Source organism: Physeter macrocephalus, chromosome 5 (assembly GCF_002837175.3).
Source record: "Physeter macrocephalus isolate SW-GA chromosome 5, ASM283717v5, whole genome shotgun sequence".
NCBI lineage: Eukaryota > Metazoa > Chordata > Mammalia > Artiodactyla > Physeteridae > Physeter > Physeter macrocephalus.
The window spans coordinates 82,215,747-82,231,329 of record NC_041218.1 but is presented as its reverse complement, the minus strand read 5'-3'; the positions used below and the strand labels follow the sequence as shown (position 1 = coordinate 82,231,329).

The window sequence follows — 15,583 nt, the reverse complement described above, 5'->3', positions numbered from 1 at the left end:
AGATGTAGAGAACAAACATATGGACACCAAGGGGGGAAAGTGGCGGGTAAGGGGGTGGTGCTGGTGGGATGAACTGGGAGATTGGGATTGACATGTATACACTAATATGTATAAAATGGATAACTAATAAGAACCTGCTGTATAAAAAAAATAAATAAAATAAAATTCAAAAAAAACCCAATAAGCATATGAAATGATGGACAGGATCTCTGACGTCATCACAGAATGGGTGTCTTCCTGAGATGTGAGATAATAACCTTCTTATTGCTAATCCACTGTTGGTTGTGTTTTCTGTTTCTTGAAACTTAAAGCATCTTAATTGAGGCAAACATCAAGAAAAATATGTTTTATAGACATTAGTCACAGTGAAATAGGAATCATTTTCATTAGTGAATTGAGAATTTAAGCCACCAGCTCTCGATGAGGAAGTTGTTAATTTTCTGTCAATTTACTTCCATACATCATCCATACATTATAACTTTATCTGAGAGTTATTTGCAAAGAAAGAGTAATTCTCAAAAGAATAGAAAAACAAATGTTCAGTTTTACTGCCAGTAGAAATAACATTGACACAATTTAGGTAAGCAAACTGTAAACACACCATGAGAATTGTTTATTTTAAAAAATTTTTATATGTATGGAAATCTTCACTGGATTATAGGATATCATGGGACCTACTGTCAGGAGCAAGTTATAATTGTTTATTTTTATAGTGTGGTGATTTTCTTCCTGTTCAATTACTATAGTGTACACATTGTTCAGAGTATTCCGCACCCTGAGTTTGAAGAAAAGTAAAATATAAACTATGTATTATATTTAACATATATAATACAATATTAACAAAAATAGTTTTAGCTACCATTTGGTAAAGCCAAATTCAAATATCCTTTCAACATTTCAACTTAACGTGCACTTTTAAACATAGAAATTAAGAACTTTGATAGATTTAATGGAGTGGGATCAAACCATATAAATGAATCATTTAAAACTGCCATTTTTGTAAGCAAAATGATGAAATATTGGCAATTTCACATGATTTGAACTAAAATAAACATCTAAAATTTTTTCAAGATATACAAAAACTGGTATTTTGAATTTCAAAGGTTTTTTTCTTTTCATAATGATCATAGAAGTTCAGAATGCTTATGTCACTTACCTAAGAAACTAGAGCTCTACTTGGTAAGACAACTGTAACATAGCAAATGGGAAAGGGATAGGGTGGGGATTTTATTCTTTGTTGATGTACATCAATTTATTCTACGTAATTCTAAGTCAAACATTTTTTGATCCAGTTATAACATTAAATCTGTTTGCAGATACAGTCATACAAAAAAAAAAAACACAACCACAACACTGCCTTATAACTATAATGAATGTTCTATTCTAATTGTGGGAATAAAAATATTTATAGGTATTTGTATATTCACAGAGCACAGTGTTAATATGCTAATGTATATTTTTAACACAGTTTATAGAGAGTATGTTGAAAAAATCTTTGCCATAAACTTTAGAAATACTATATATGGTAATGGTTTTATTTTTAGAATACCCATTTACATGGAAAAGGATGAAATTGAGACTTCTAAATTATTCAGCTGCTCTAGCTGAGGATTACTATTCAAAATCAAACTTCTGCTTTGTGCTAAGTGTGACAGAAGCTAGATAAAATGAATAAATATGTAATTAGGGTTAGGCTATTGGGTATGTTGGGGGTAGTACTTTGCTTGCTGTATTTACAAAGCATTAATTATTTCTAGGTTTTAAAGTACTATTGCATCTATCCTAACCTTTTAGCATTTTCTCTGGTTCATATAATTTTAAAATAACAGACCCAAATTTACATTTTTTTCCTATCTCATCGTAACCAATGGTCATCATCCGGATTAAGCCAAAAGGCTTAGAACTTTTCTAACATCACTGTGATACTTAGGAGGTGGGATTATCAATACTTGATGATTAAATATAGAGGGACATAGTAAATGGGGAGAGGAAAGTCATAGTTTCAATTTGGTATCCAGGAGGATATAGTAAGTAGTAGGCAGTTGATATGTAAGTTTGGGATTCAGCAAAGTATCTCAGCTGAAAGCACTAAACTTGGGAATAATTACCGTAGAGGTGCTAGCTAAAATAAAGGAAGTGGATGAAACAGCTGAAGAAAACCTGTTCGGAGAGTATAATGGACTGAATGTTTGTGTCTCTTCCAAATTCATATGTTGAAATCCTAACATGCAATGTGATGGCATTAGGAGGTGGGGTTTGGGGGAGGTAATTAGGTCATGAGGGTGGAGCCCTCTTGAATGGGATTAGCACCTTTATAAAGAAAGACCCCATAGAACTCTCTTGCCCACTTTGAGCCATGTGAGGATGAAGAGCATTCGGCAGTCTGCAACACTGAAGAGGGGCTTCACCAGAACCTGACCATGCTAGCACCCTGATCTCAGACCTCCAGCCTCCAGAACAGTGGGAAATAAATTTCTGCTGTTTATAAGCTTCCAAGGCTATGGTATTATATACTTTGACATAGTAATCCTAACTGCCTAAGACAAAGAGGGAAGAGAAATAGGAGAGAGAGATGCCTTGGAGAATGAGAGACGCAAGTGTTTTTAAAAAGGAGGACATGAATAAAGTCAATTAAGCTGAGACCTAAAAAGCATTTCCTGAAGTAGACTGCTAAGGTAGTTAGTAGCCAAATTATGGAGAGCCTTGTCTATTAAACTTTAGTTACTTCAGTGGCCGTCAAATATTTTGAAGCGGGGAGTGACAATATCATAAAATCAAATCCGTGTAGTAGTAATTATCTCTGAGGGTGTGTGTGTGTGTGTGTGTGTGTGTGTGTGTGTGTGTGTGTGTGTGTGTGTGTGTGTGTGTGTGTGTGTGTGGGTGTGTGTGTGTGTGTGTGTGTGTGTGTGTGTGTGTGTGTGTTCGGGGAAAGGGTTGCTGAGAGAGGGAGAGAATTTTGGACCAGCTAGAAAATATGTAGTCTGTTTTAACGAGTTGATCATTGTGGGAATGAAAAGGAAAGCACAGATTAAAAGAACACTTAGATATAAAATCAAGAGCACTTAGTAACAGCATGTAGAGGCTGCAAAGCAGTTAGGAGGAATTAGAGATGATAGTGAGAGTCATAGACTGAAGTCACCAGCAGGATGGTGGTACTCTCAACTGGAAGTAGAGATGTGGGGAGAAGAATAGGTCCGGGTTGTATTATAATGAGTTCCATTTTGAAAAGACTGAGTTTGAGCAGTCAAGGTGTATCCACACGGAGAAAGCCAGCAAGCAGTAAGATACTGGATCTATTGACACAGAATATTTCAGATCTACAGATGTGGATTTAATTGATCCTCAGCGCAAGAGCAATTTATCCATATATTTTAAAATACTTTTGAATACACCATAGATCATGGAGAACCTAGGGGCAGGATGGGAATAAAAATGCAGACCTACTAGAGAATGGACTTAAAGACACGGGGAGGGGGAAGGGTAAGCTGGGACAAAGTGAGAGAGTGGCATCAACATATATACACTACCAAACGTAAAACCCATAGCTAGTGGGAAGCAGCCGCATAGCACAGGGAGATCAGCTCGGTGCTTTGTGACCACCTAGAGGGGTGGGATAGGGAGGGTGGGATAGGGAGGGTGGGAGGGAGGGAGACGCAAGAGGGAGGAGATATGGGAACGTATGTATATATATAACTGATTCACTTTGTTATAAAGCAGAAACACACCATTGTAAAGCAATTATACTCCAATAAAGGTGTTAAAAAAAATAAATACACCATAGAAATACCCAACAAAACATGTAGTGCATAAATGGAAGTTGGTTTCCATTGATGGCATTTGCAAAACTATATTTCAATTACCTGTAGATAATAATGTTTAAAACTATGTTTGAATGCAAAAAAGTAAGTGAAAGGTATTCTATTTCACATTCGTTAAGTTATGTTTGCGTGTGGAGGTACATAAACCAGTTGTGTCCCTTCTTTACAACACATACAACTATTGTCATTTAGTGGCTGAGATTTTTCCACACAGGGAGTGGTGCCAATATAGAGAACTTTGACAGCTTATTCCAATCAAAGATTGTTCCTCTCTAGAGAGCACGGAATATTTTTACCCTCTCTGTCAAACGACACTCTTTTGTTTTGCTTTTCATGTAACATTTTGCATGCAAGAAGGTGAAGAGCTTATGTGAGAACAATTTAAAATTGTTCAGCCAGCAGAGAGGTTATGTAATGCTTTGTTCCTTAATGAGGGCACCTGAATCTTCAAATGAAATTACCAGCTCTTCCAAGTGCAGGTGATCAAATTAGGGATGGGAGATGAGCCAAATGTATGTAAACAAAGGAACCATTTCCAAGGATGCTGACTGAAACAAGTGGAAACGGATCAGACTAATCAGTGATGGAATTTAAAGGGCTAATAAGTTAACCTACTGGGTCTCACCAGATTGCCGAAATAATTAGAGCACTGCCGAAGAGAGGATGAGTGCAAACCTTCCCAGTTTTTATAGAAGGGTGTGAATTTCAGATATTCTTTCTTTCATTTCCATATTAGAATATTTATTTATTAGTAACAGATCATGTGTACAATTTTTATTTTGAAAAATATGTTACATTGCAATGTTTCATTCCTTTCTAATAATCATTTCCCCTTCCTAAGACCTTGATTTTACTCCATCTACTTAAACGAGCTCCAGCCAGCTCAGCTCCAGGGTGGGCATAGTAGTTGAAATCCCCTGGCCAACGATTGCTTATAGAAACTAGGCCTATGACAGTCTACCTGATTCCCTTTGCACTTTCAGCTGGCTTAGTAATGAGCATCCAATCCAACTTATTCCAGTTGGATCTTTGGGGGATGAAGTTTTCCTAGGAATATCTGGGAAAGACAGTCCCTTACCTTTTTAAAGACAGTCACTGCAGCTAGCAGGCCTCTCATTCTGGCCTCTAATGAACAGCCTAGAACTCCTGTTGCTATCTCATTACGTGGATGAGGAAAAAATGGCTTGTGAAGGAAAGCTAAACTAAAGGGAATCTAAGTTAAAAGAAGCTCAAGTATTGATAGAACAACATTTTGATTGAGCACTCCCTTACTTTAAAGATTTCTTCAGTTAAAAAAGCAATTATTTAAGACAATTAAGTTGGTTTCTCTGTTACTTGCAACCAAAAGCATCCTAATACTAGTATGCTTAAACCACAGTTTTTCACATTTCCATGACATATAAAATGATTCCTATTTTCCTTTAGAGTCTTATATTTCTTTTTACTTTATTTTGAGATGATTTTGGATCTACAGAAGAGTTGCAAAAACAGCACAGAGTTCCCATACACCTTTCACCTGGTTTTCCCTAAGGTAAAATCTAACTGTGGTACAATGATCAAAACTAAGAAATTAACATTGGTACTATGCTATTAACTACAGAATTTATTCAGCTTTCACCAGTTTCTCCACTAATGTCATTATTCTGTCTCAAGGTCCAATGCAGGATCCCAGATTGCATTTTGTTGTCATATCTTCTTAATATCTTTTATTCTGTGGTATCTGTTCATTCTTTCCTTCTCTTTCATGACCCTGACACATGTAAAGAATACTAGTCAGTTATTTTGTACAATGTCACTTAACTTGTGTTTGTATGGTGTTTTCTCAAAATTCGATTGAGGTTATGCATTGGGGATACCACAGATATACATTACGTCTCAGTGCATCATAATAGAAACTCAAGATTTGATAAGTCTGGTGACGTTCACACTGATCATTCTGTAAGGTGGCAACTGCCAGGTTTCTCCACTGTAAAGTTACTATGTTTTTCTTTGTAATTGATAGATTTGGGGAAGGGATAGCTTCTGAGTATGCAAATATCCCCTTTCTCCTTAAACTTTTGTCCACTAATTTTAGCATCCATCATTGGGTCTTGCCCGCAGCAATTATTACAATGGTGTTCTAATGGTGATTTTCTATTTCCCTCATTTCTTCTACACTTTTAACTGAAATTCTTCTATAAGAAAGAGTTGTCCCTTTTCCCATTCACTTATTTTTTTATTTATTTATAATAGCATGGACTCACAGATATTTACATCATTCTTTTGGTATAATCAAATACTGTCATAATTTATGTGTTGCTTGAATGGTTCCAGCCTTGGCCATAGTGAGCTCCTCTAGGTTGGCTCCTGTGTCCTTCTGACACTTCACTTTTCCTTCCTTTCCCTTTCTTCTTTTCCTCCCTTCCCTCCCTCTCTCCCACCCTTCCTTCTTTCCTGCCTTCCTCTCCCTCCCTCCTTCCTCTTTTTCTTCCATCTTTCCTCACCCCCTCCCTTCCCCTCCCTCTCTTTTTCTCTTTTCTTTTCTTTGCTTTCTTTAGAGTACATTCATGCTCCAGACTCATCTTGTATTTTCCCTACTCCAGTCAAAACACTCCAACCACTTCTCCAAAGAACCTCAGCTCCTTTCAATGGAGAATGCTATGTACTGGAAATGCTCTTCGCTGCTTGAGTATCACTGTTTCTAGGTTCTCTCAATGAATAAAGACAGGAGATATATGTATGTATATTAACACATTCATAAACACTGTTGCATGTCCCAATCTCTTTCATATGTCCTCCCCTCACCCTCTGATCTCATGATGGCATCTTGGACCTTGGACCTTCCTATATTTATATGAATTTATGTGAATCCTTTGGCTGCTCCCTAAAATTTTCCTAGGCACAGAGAAACAATATCAGTGGGGTCAAATAGTCTAACTGAAAATGGTAACTTCCTAAGGTAGGACTCTTAACCTGATCTCTCTTACCTGACAGTCTATCAGTGGTGTACCCCAATTACAAATTTCCCATTTAACCCTCAACACCATGAGCACACTGTTCTCAATTAATCTATAAACTGATGGCTAGACCAGTTGGACAGGTGAAAGTCTGACACTTCTAGAAACAACACTAATACTCAGCTTATAGAACCATCAGCACAATTATCTATCTATGGATAGCACCCATATACTTTATAGTCCTGGCAAGGGACACATCTATTTAAGTATCTCTTCTACACTAACACTGTGACACAAAGTCTTACGCCACAGTGAGCCAGACTAGACAAGAACCAAAATAAAACATTTGAAATCATGCTCTAAGCCTAGTCAATTTTGATCATGAAGGTCTCTAGTTATTGTAGGACCCAGATCTCATGGCGAAAAACTTGATACTTTTTTATGGTAGTTATTTTTGCTAATGAAAATGTGTCACTGCCAAGGAGAGCCTTCAGTGATATTCACTCTGTAATATTCCATCTCTATGGACTCTCTGGTAAGAATGCATTAGATCAATACACTGTCTTAGCACTCTGTTTTTTATGTCCATCCATTTTACTGTCTTGACTGTGTTTTGCTCAACACTAGTTCTTTCGTTACCAGTTTTCACTCAGTTGTGGTTCCATGAACTGTCCTACCAATTAGAAAGTGTCCTATGAATACATTCATACACATTGTTTCAGTTTAGCAAGTTTTACAAGTCTCTTGCACATTTCCAATCAGTAATTGATGCTACATTTTATTGGACTATATTCAACTTTGTCCAAACATAGGTTAAACATAGATAAGACAATATAGCACAACTCTATTTTTCTTGGTTATTGCTGTGGTAACAGTATGAATTCATGGAAAATTTACTCTGTAGATAGTATAGTGTCAAGTTGTTGTAATCGAATATCAAACTCAATTCAAATACTTCACCACTATCCCTCGCTGTTCCTATAGAACTAATATTTCATGATTTGATATGAAGAAAAAATTATCCTAATGGGAAAACATATATATGTACAAAAGAATATATATATATGAGACAAGGAATTAGAAAAAATTTAGATTAAAAGAATGGCCACGTTCATCTGATGGTGTATTTCTGGGAATTGAGAGGAAGAAAAATATTTGGAAGGCATTGCAACTAAGTGCACTATTATTATAAAGCCTCGTATAAACATATCAGTTGTGGTTTCCAAAGGGTTCTCACATGTACTATAGTCTTTCTTGAATATGGAGATTTATGGTAGTTGGCTCCACTGACGCTGAGAATGCTAGGGGAGAGGTGAGCTAAATCTACCTGCAGTGGTAGGTGTAGGCTGGATCATCCAGATGGCACAAGGACTGTGCCAAAACAAATGCAGTGAGATCCTGGATCTAGCATTTCTCCAGTATCTTTTTATATACTTCAAGTTTTCACAATATTTAAATGTAATTGTTTTAGAGATCCTTTAAAAGACTGTAAGAATGGCACCATGATAAATGATGCCATTTTATTCTGTTGGTCAACTTTAGTAAATGAGTTAGTGAGGGAAAGCAGTGAAATAATTAAATAGTATAAAGTATTGAATACTAGTGACTTTTATAAAGTGATCTTGGGCTTTACTCATCCATTCTTTGCTTTCCCAGGTAGACAACTAAGTTAGTGTTTATATATAAAAATCAATGGTGAGTCACTGCTAGAGAGAGGCTACAGTCCTCTCATTGGAAATATGCTGCATTAATAATGCCTGCAGTTTGCTGCTCTGGACATTTGCAGACCTTAAACCAGGAGAATTCCAATCTTCTCTTAAGGAATCGAACACTCAGAATCAACAAGGCTCCTCAGGCTTAGTGATAACATAATTTACCTCCAGAAAACCTGTTGTGATACCCCTCTGTGCTTCTACAGCATCTCTACATGTCTTTATCAGCACTTATCCCATGAAATGCTATGTACTTAACTGTATATCAATTTTCTCCTTAGAACAAAATCTGTATGTTATATATTTTTATATCTCTTAAGACTTCTTATAAGACTGCATCCCTAAATATGTGGCACTTAGTAAAGATCAGCTAAATAAATTTATAAGCAGTAAACATTATGGAAGTTTTTCTTTATAAACACAGTCTCCAGGAAAATTTTTGTAGGCAAAATCGTTCTGAGTTAAATTTGCTTAAATGTTTGGATTTATTTTTTATCACACTTCAGAAAATAATATCCAATATGAAAATTCTAAGAACTCGAGTTTTTGAGAGCAAAAAATGAAAGTAGATAAAGCTCTGTGGTTTTAAAAGTCTTAGTGAAGTATTAAGTACACATTTTAATTAAATACAGAATGATGTCATTGTAAGTCACTAGCATCTAACATTTTCCACTTCTAGCCCTTTCTAAAATAGTAAATCCAGAGGAAACATTAAGTTATACATAACACAATGTCCCTTTCATTAAAAAGCTATGAGATTATTATTTTTTTCCTTCTAGAGGGTAAAGTATTTTGTGGTTAAGCAAAAGTACAAAACTTCCTATGTGAATATGAGACACAAGAGAAACAATTTAATCATTTTAATCTAATGAATGCCAAAATAGTTCATTTATACTGGGAGCTTAAATTTAATAATTTAAAACTTTTGCTCCAAGGTTGATTTATAGCAATTAAATACTTTCATAGCTGTTCCTTAATGACTGTAAAATTAAGTTGATTTTTGTTACATAAATATGAGTAGTTCTACACAAGATGAATACAACAGAAGTGAGTATATAGATGGCCCATTAGGCATTTACTACCTGACAGTTTACATATAGACTAATATCCACATTCAGACATTCAAAAAACCATTCAATAGTATTAAAAATCATTAGAACTACATAATGAGATAAGCAGAATAAATAAACCCTTGTTCAAAAGTATATGCCTATAGTGTTCCAACCCTGTTTTATAGCCAGCATTGCATGAGGTCCTGCTAATGTGTTGGTGTGTGTGTGTGTATCTGTTTCTAAATAATAAATAGCACAATTGCTTTTGAAAGAAGTTTTTGGAATTTTAAAGGTCAGTGTATAAAAAGAAGAGCAAGCTTTTTAAAAATGGGCCTTTACCACACAATAAACACATTTTATCAGTAATGGATTTGTAGAAAACTTAATTTTACAATAATAATCATTTTTTCCATCAATCATATTACATAAGTATACTACTGATTAATTTGAGGGCTTTTGAAAAATGGCTCCCATATTTTACTTTTCCTCTCTCATCCTACAGGCTATCAAATGTTCCCTATAGACTAGGTAACATTATTTTATTTGGTTCTCCCTTATATATCTTGCTCTGGGCCTTTGTTCATCAAAATCCTTCAAAATAAAATACTCCCTTTGTTTTTATCTCTGTCAAAATTAAAACTTTTCCTCAAAGTCCTTCTCCAGAAATTAAAATCCAGGAATTACCACTACCAAGAAATATTCATTATTAGAAGCATGGCAGAATCTCAAGCAATATGAAGGTAAAACAAAGAAAAATTGTGGCTTTTTTTTTTTTTTTGCTAAACAGGGTCATAATATTAGAGAAATAAGGATAACTAGAAATAAGTGGAAAGTTAGGATGCAAAAAGAAGATTGAAAGATAAATTCCAATGGCAAAATTAAGTAGGAATGGACTAGGCTCTAGAGAGTTGTGATAGGCTGAATAATGGCCTCCCCAAAGACAAGCACACCCTAATCCCTGGAAATTTGTGAATATGTTGCCTTACACAGCAAAAGGGACTTCAGTGTTGTAAAGAAGTTATGTTTTTGAAATGGGAGATAATCCTGGATTATCCAGGTGAATCCAACGCAATCACAAGGGTCCTTGTGAAAAGGGAACAGGAGGATAAGAGTGAGAGAAAGAGGTGTGATGAAGAAAGCAGAGGTTTGAAATGATTCAAGGAAGAGGCCACAGGTCAAGGGATGTAAGTGGCCTCTAGATGCTATAAAAAGACAAGAAAATGGATATTTCCTAGGGCTTCTAGAGGGAACATCGCCCTTGCAACCTCCAGAACTGCAAGCTAATAGCTCTGTGTTGTTTAAAGACACTACGTTTATAATCATTTGCTACATTAACAACAGGAAACTAATACAAAAGTCAATACAATTCAATGAACGCCACTTTGGCTTTAACTCAGACAAAATTTGTGTTCTGAAGTCCCATTGTGCCATTTATTTACTGTATGAACTTGGATTAACTACTTACTCTCTTTGATCCATCCTATTCACTGTGATATGCACATAAGATCCTTTTCTGAACACTCTTCCCCTGTATATTCCATGTGAACCTGACTCACCAGCTAAAGTTCTTTGGGTATTTGACTCATTTGAGTATCATAAGTTGCATATAGTAGGTCCTCAATTAATATTTGTTAAGTGAAATTGAAACTGATATTTAGTCCACCAAAAATATGGAATTTCATAGATACTTGTTCAAGAAAAAATAGTTAAGTTGTATAGTATTTCTTCAATAAGCTTCCAACCCAGCACTATATTTCTCCAAGAAATACCACTTACCCACTGGGCCAAGTCCCCTACTTCTGGGAATAATAAAGCATTTAGAAGCACAGTATGAATGTGTACATCATTAACTCTCATTTCCCCATCCCACCCCCCAAAAAAACCCCTGAAGTTCATACGTTAATACAAGTGTTGAATTATTTTCAGTGCTTGCTGGCTGTATGAGGAACGTGAAACATAAAAGAGAAAAAGGTAAAAAAGCATAAAACTTTATAGTAGGTTCTTTTTTGCTTTATACTGTGAATAGGAATATCTTCAAGTTACTACTAGGTAGAGGAAGTGAGAAAAGGTCTCATATTTTTATGACATGAAAGCTAATACTATTTAAATCATAACTACTCACATAGAAAAATGGCACACCTTTTCTGAACAAAACTAGATGCTGCTATAGACATTTTATTAAGGAAATCAGAAGGTACTCTGCCCCCTGTGCTAGTTTAAGTTTAGTTCTTTAACAAATTAGTTCTAATACCAGCAGTGAGCTAGGTACAGTTTTATTTTAATGTGTAAAGAAAAAGACCAAAAGTTCAATGATTTTCTCACAAAAGTAAATATTTTCTAATCCTTTAAGCCGCATGAATATATTTTGTTTGCTGTAAATCTCTGCATTCATCTAAAATATTGTATAAAAACCTAGCCATTTAATCATTGGAGCTGTCTATTGCAACACAACAGTACTTATAACAAGCATTTATACAAACACTTTCATTCTTTGGATTTGGCTACTCCTCTTGCACATGTGTTTTTTAAAAGCTGTAAGAAAATTAAGGTGCTAAGAAACTGAACAGGAAGTTAAATTTGTGTAGAGCTTATCTTGCCAAATCACCCACTGTCAGAAGTTTCTTCAGGTACCGAAAGGGAAGATTGATATCCCTAATTGCATGGTTCACCTAATGAAACTGAATATAATCACATTTCTGGAAAGTGAAATTGTTCTAGCTACTGATAAAGCACTTCTTTTTTAACTGTTAGAATAAAGCGCATTAGTACATTTGCAAAGCAAATAGGTTTAAGGAGGAGGAGAGAGGAATTTCATCCCTTACTCCTGAAAGTGCAGCAAAATTTGTTTAAGAAGCAATAAATGTATAGAAAGAAAGGGAATGTCTCTCTTCAGATATATTGTTCCATTTAAGTGCTATGTGTATAGTCTGAATCAAGCTGTCTATAATTTATGAAAAAATACCTGGCTGTTAGGGCTCTTAGATGGAATTCAAGTAGACGTGATCCAATTTCTTGGTTTTAAACCTAAGTGGTTTTTTTCCTTACTATTTAGATATGCATAGAAACCTTTTATTCTATGAACTTTTAAATATGTACAAAGATACAATTTTAAAATTAAGAACAATTGAAACAAATAATAAAAGTTTCCATCTCTCAAATATGTTATTAAACATTTTGAGACCAGAATCCTAATTGTCCTTTGGTGAACAGCAATCATTAGATATCTACTCAGCATTCAGCAGGTTTAGGTAATGGTACCTGGTAAGAAAATTGAAAACTTTCAGATTACTACCTTGGATGCATTCTAAGCTGCAAAACCTTTGAAAGTCTTGATTTACAGAATGAAGGGAACAAAACGGTTGACAGTTCTTCCGGTCAGGGTGACCTATAAAACACCATTGAATTGATGACTTGTTAGCCTTAATATTTTAGCAGCTCATCCATTTCCTGGGTAATCTTATGAGATTAAAAATGTCAGGTTGGATATTATGGTTTTAAACAAATATATGTATTTTCCTATTTGCATATTATACTGTGACCAATATAAGATTACAGAATAGGATCTACTAAAGTAAAGCTTCCAAGAATATTTGAAATTAAAGCTAAAAACAGTGTAATTTCATGATCTTTGTTGTACTAAGGCTATTTGAAGCAAAATGCAGGATGTGATATATATCACCATTCCTTAAATGTTAAGTCCACAGGAATGAAGCTACGTAAACTTCTACCAACACTTCCTGGTTGGTAAAACTGGAAATAGTTCAAGAAGGCTGAACTTCTTATATGAACACTCAGAAGTGCTATTCCAACCACAGAGATGATGCTGAGATTAGCACACACTGAGCTAATTTGTCTTTCCTCTTGAACCCCCCAGTGTGAAATGACCTAAGGCAGTACTTATGTAACTTTAAAGAAATACAGATTCAATCAGTTAGCTATTGTGTCCACATGACAACAAATAACATGTTTGACTCAATTTTTTTTTTTAACTTAATTGACTTTCATTTTCTCTGAACGTTTGAAAATTCCTGGATGTTTTGGGGTCATATTATCAGCCTAAATCTCAAAAAATAAACTCTAAGTGTTATAAAATACCTTCTCCACTCGAGCACTTTCTCTACTTTTGTAATTCCCTTACTGTACTATCTTGAAGAGGACTTGCCTTATGTATGTTAATATTATGGGAGTGGGTTGCCCGTATTGATTAAATTAGTCAATTGGAATGCTTTGCTCTCAGTATTATCTATATATAAAAAAAACCTCCATGTTTTTAATATTTTAATGTTTTACGAAAAAATATGAACTGTCTTGTGGGTTTATTAGTCATTCCTTCCACAAAAAAATCTATGAAATTAAAATCAGAATGCTTGTAAGTGTGAATAATGCAGTACTGTTCTCAAGTTGGAGAATAAATAGGATCTTTCCTTAACAAGTAAAGTTGGAGCTGAAACCTAAAGGATGAGTAAGATTTAGGAGAGGAGAGCAGGACAAGAGGATGAATGGGCAAAGTCAAGTGTAGAGGCAGAGAGGCAAGGAGGAGTAGGCTTTTTCTGGGAAAGGCTAGTGAAGTGGGGGAAATGTAGGGAGATGGGCAAAGGCCATCTCATGAAAACGAGACTTGGAGACCATAGTCAGAAGCTACTGAGTAGCTTTAATTGCAGAGGTGGTATAACCAGACTGAATTTTTTTTAATGATTATTTTAGCTTCAGTCAAGAGAACAAAAGAGAAGTTGATAAAAGAAAATAAAAAAAGAAAGATGTTCAATGAGCACCTAAGGAATGATTGCATTTGTCCAGGTTATACATTATCTCTTTTGTAGGTTTCTCATATTACTATATTATTTTTAATACAAAACAATATAGCATTTTTAAAATAATGAATTTTTAAAAGAAAAATTTTCATAATCCTACTACTTTTAGACAGCTACTTTTGTTTTATATGAATTTAAAAAATTTTTGTCGAGATGTGTAGTTTATATCATTGTAATCATAGTACATATATAACTTTGTGTTTTGTTTTCGTCATGCTTCAGTTCCTCATAAACATCCCCCTGTTCCTGTTATATATTATATTCCATCAAGATAAGTCATAATTGGTATAACCAGGCTATTACCATTAGTCTAGAAGCACTATAATTTGAAGTCCATGGATATTCACGGGCTGTCTTATGGGAATCCATGAATTGCTTGAATCTGGATGCAATGTTTTGAATGTACATGCAAAGTTTTGAATTTTTCTAAAGAATCCATAGTATTCATCTGGTTTTCAAATGGCATGCAACCCAAATGGCTATGAGTACAGATAAGCATTCAAAGTTGGTAAAATCCCAAGTCTCACTGTGTGAGAGAGCTAAGTGAAAGAAAAGTACACTGTGGTACAACTTGCAGCATAAAATTTCATTCATTTTAAGGATTCAAGGGACGCCTGCCAAGAAGTAAAAGTAAAGCCATCTGACAAATTTCTAAGTATTGAGAAAGTATAGAGAAATGTCTAACAAATTAATTTGTATTGAGAAAGATAATTTAAACATTACACCATATGCAATTTATTCCTAACTCTCTCTCATTTACCTCTTATTTTTTTTGGAATTTCATTTATTTATTTATAAGAAGGTTCTTATTACTATTTTATACAAATTAGTGTATATATGTCAATCCCAATCTCCCAATTCATCCTACCACCACCACCACCCCTCCACCCCGCTTTCCCCCGTTGGTGTCCATATATTTGTTCACTACGTCTGTATCTCTATTTCTGCCTTGCAAACCAGATCATCTGTAACATTTTTCTAGATTCCACATATATGCGTTAATATACGATATCTGTTTTTCTCTTTCTGACTTACTTCACTCTGTATGACAATCCCTAGGTCCATCCACATCTCTACAAATAACTCAATTTCGTTTCCTTTTATGTCTGAGGAATATTGCATTGTATATATGTGCCACATCTTCATTATCCATTCATCTGTCGATGGACACTAAGGTTGCTTCCATGTCCTGGCTATTGTAAACAGAGCTGCAAAGAACATTGTGGTACATGACTCTTTTTGAATTATGGTTTT

At 34.9% G+C, this 15,583-nt stretch overlaps 2 protein-coding genes across 2 annotated transcripts in view; one reads left to right on the top strand and one right to left on the bottom strand.

Moving 5' to 3' along the window:
* The window catches only part of SEMA3E (semaphorin 3E), a 272,918-nt gene that overhangs the window by 225,444 nt on the left and 31,891 nt on the right, over positions 1-15,583 (bottom strand). The window lies entirely within an intron of this gene.
* LOC129392119 (histone H2A.N-like) overlaps positions 1-15,583 on the top strand; it is a 79,793-nt gene that overhangs the window by 56,840 nt on the left and 7,370 nt on the right. The window lies entirely within an intron of this gene.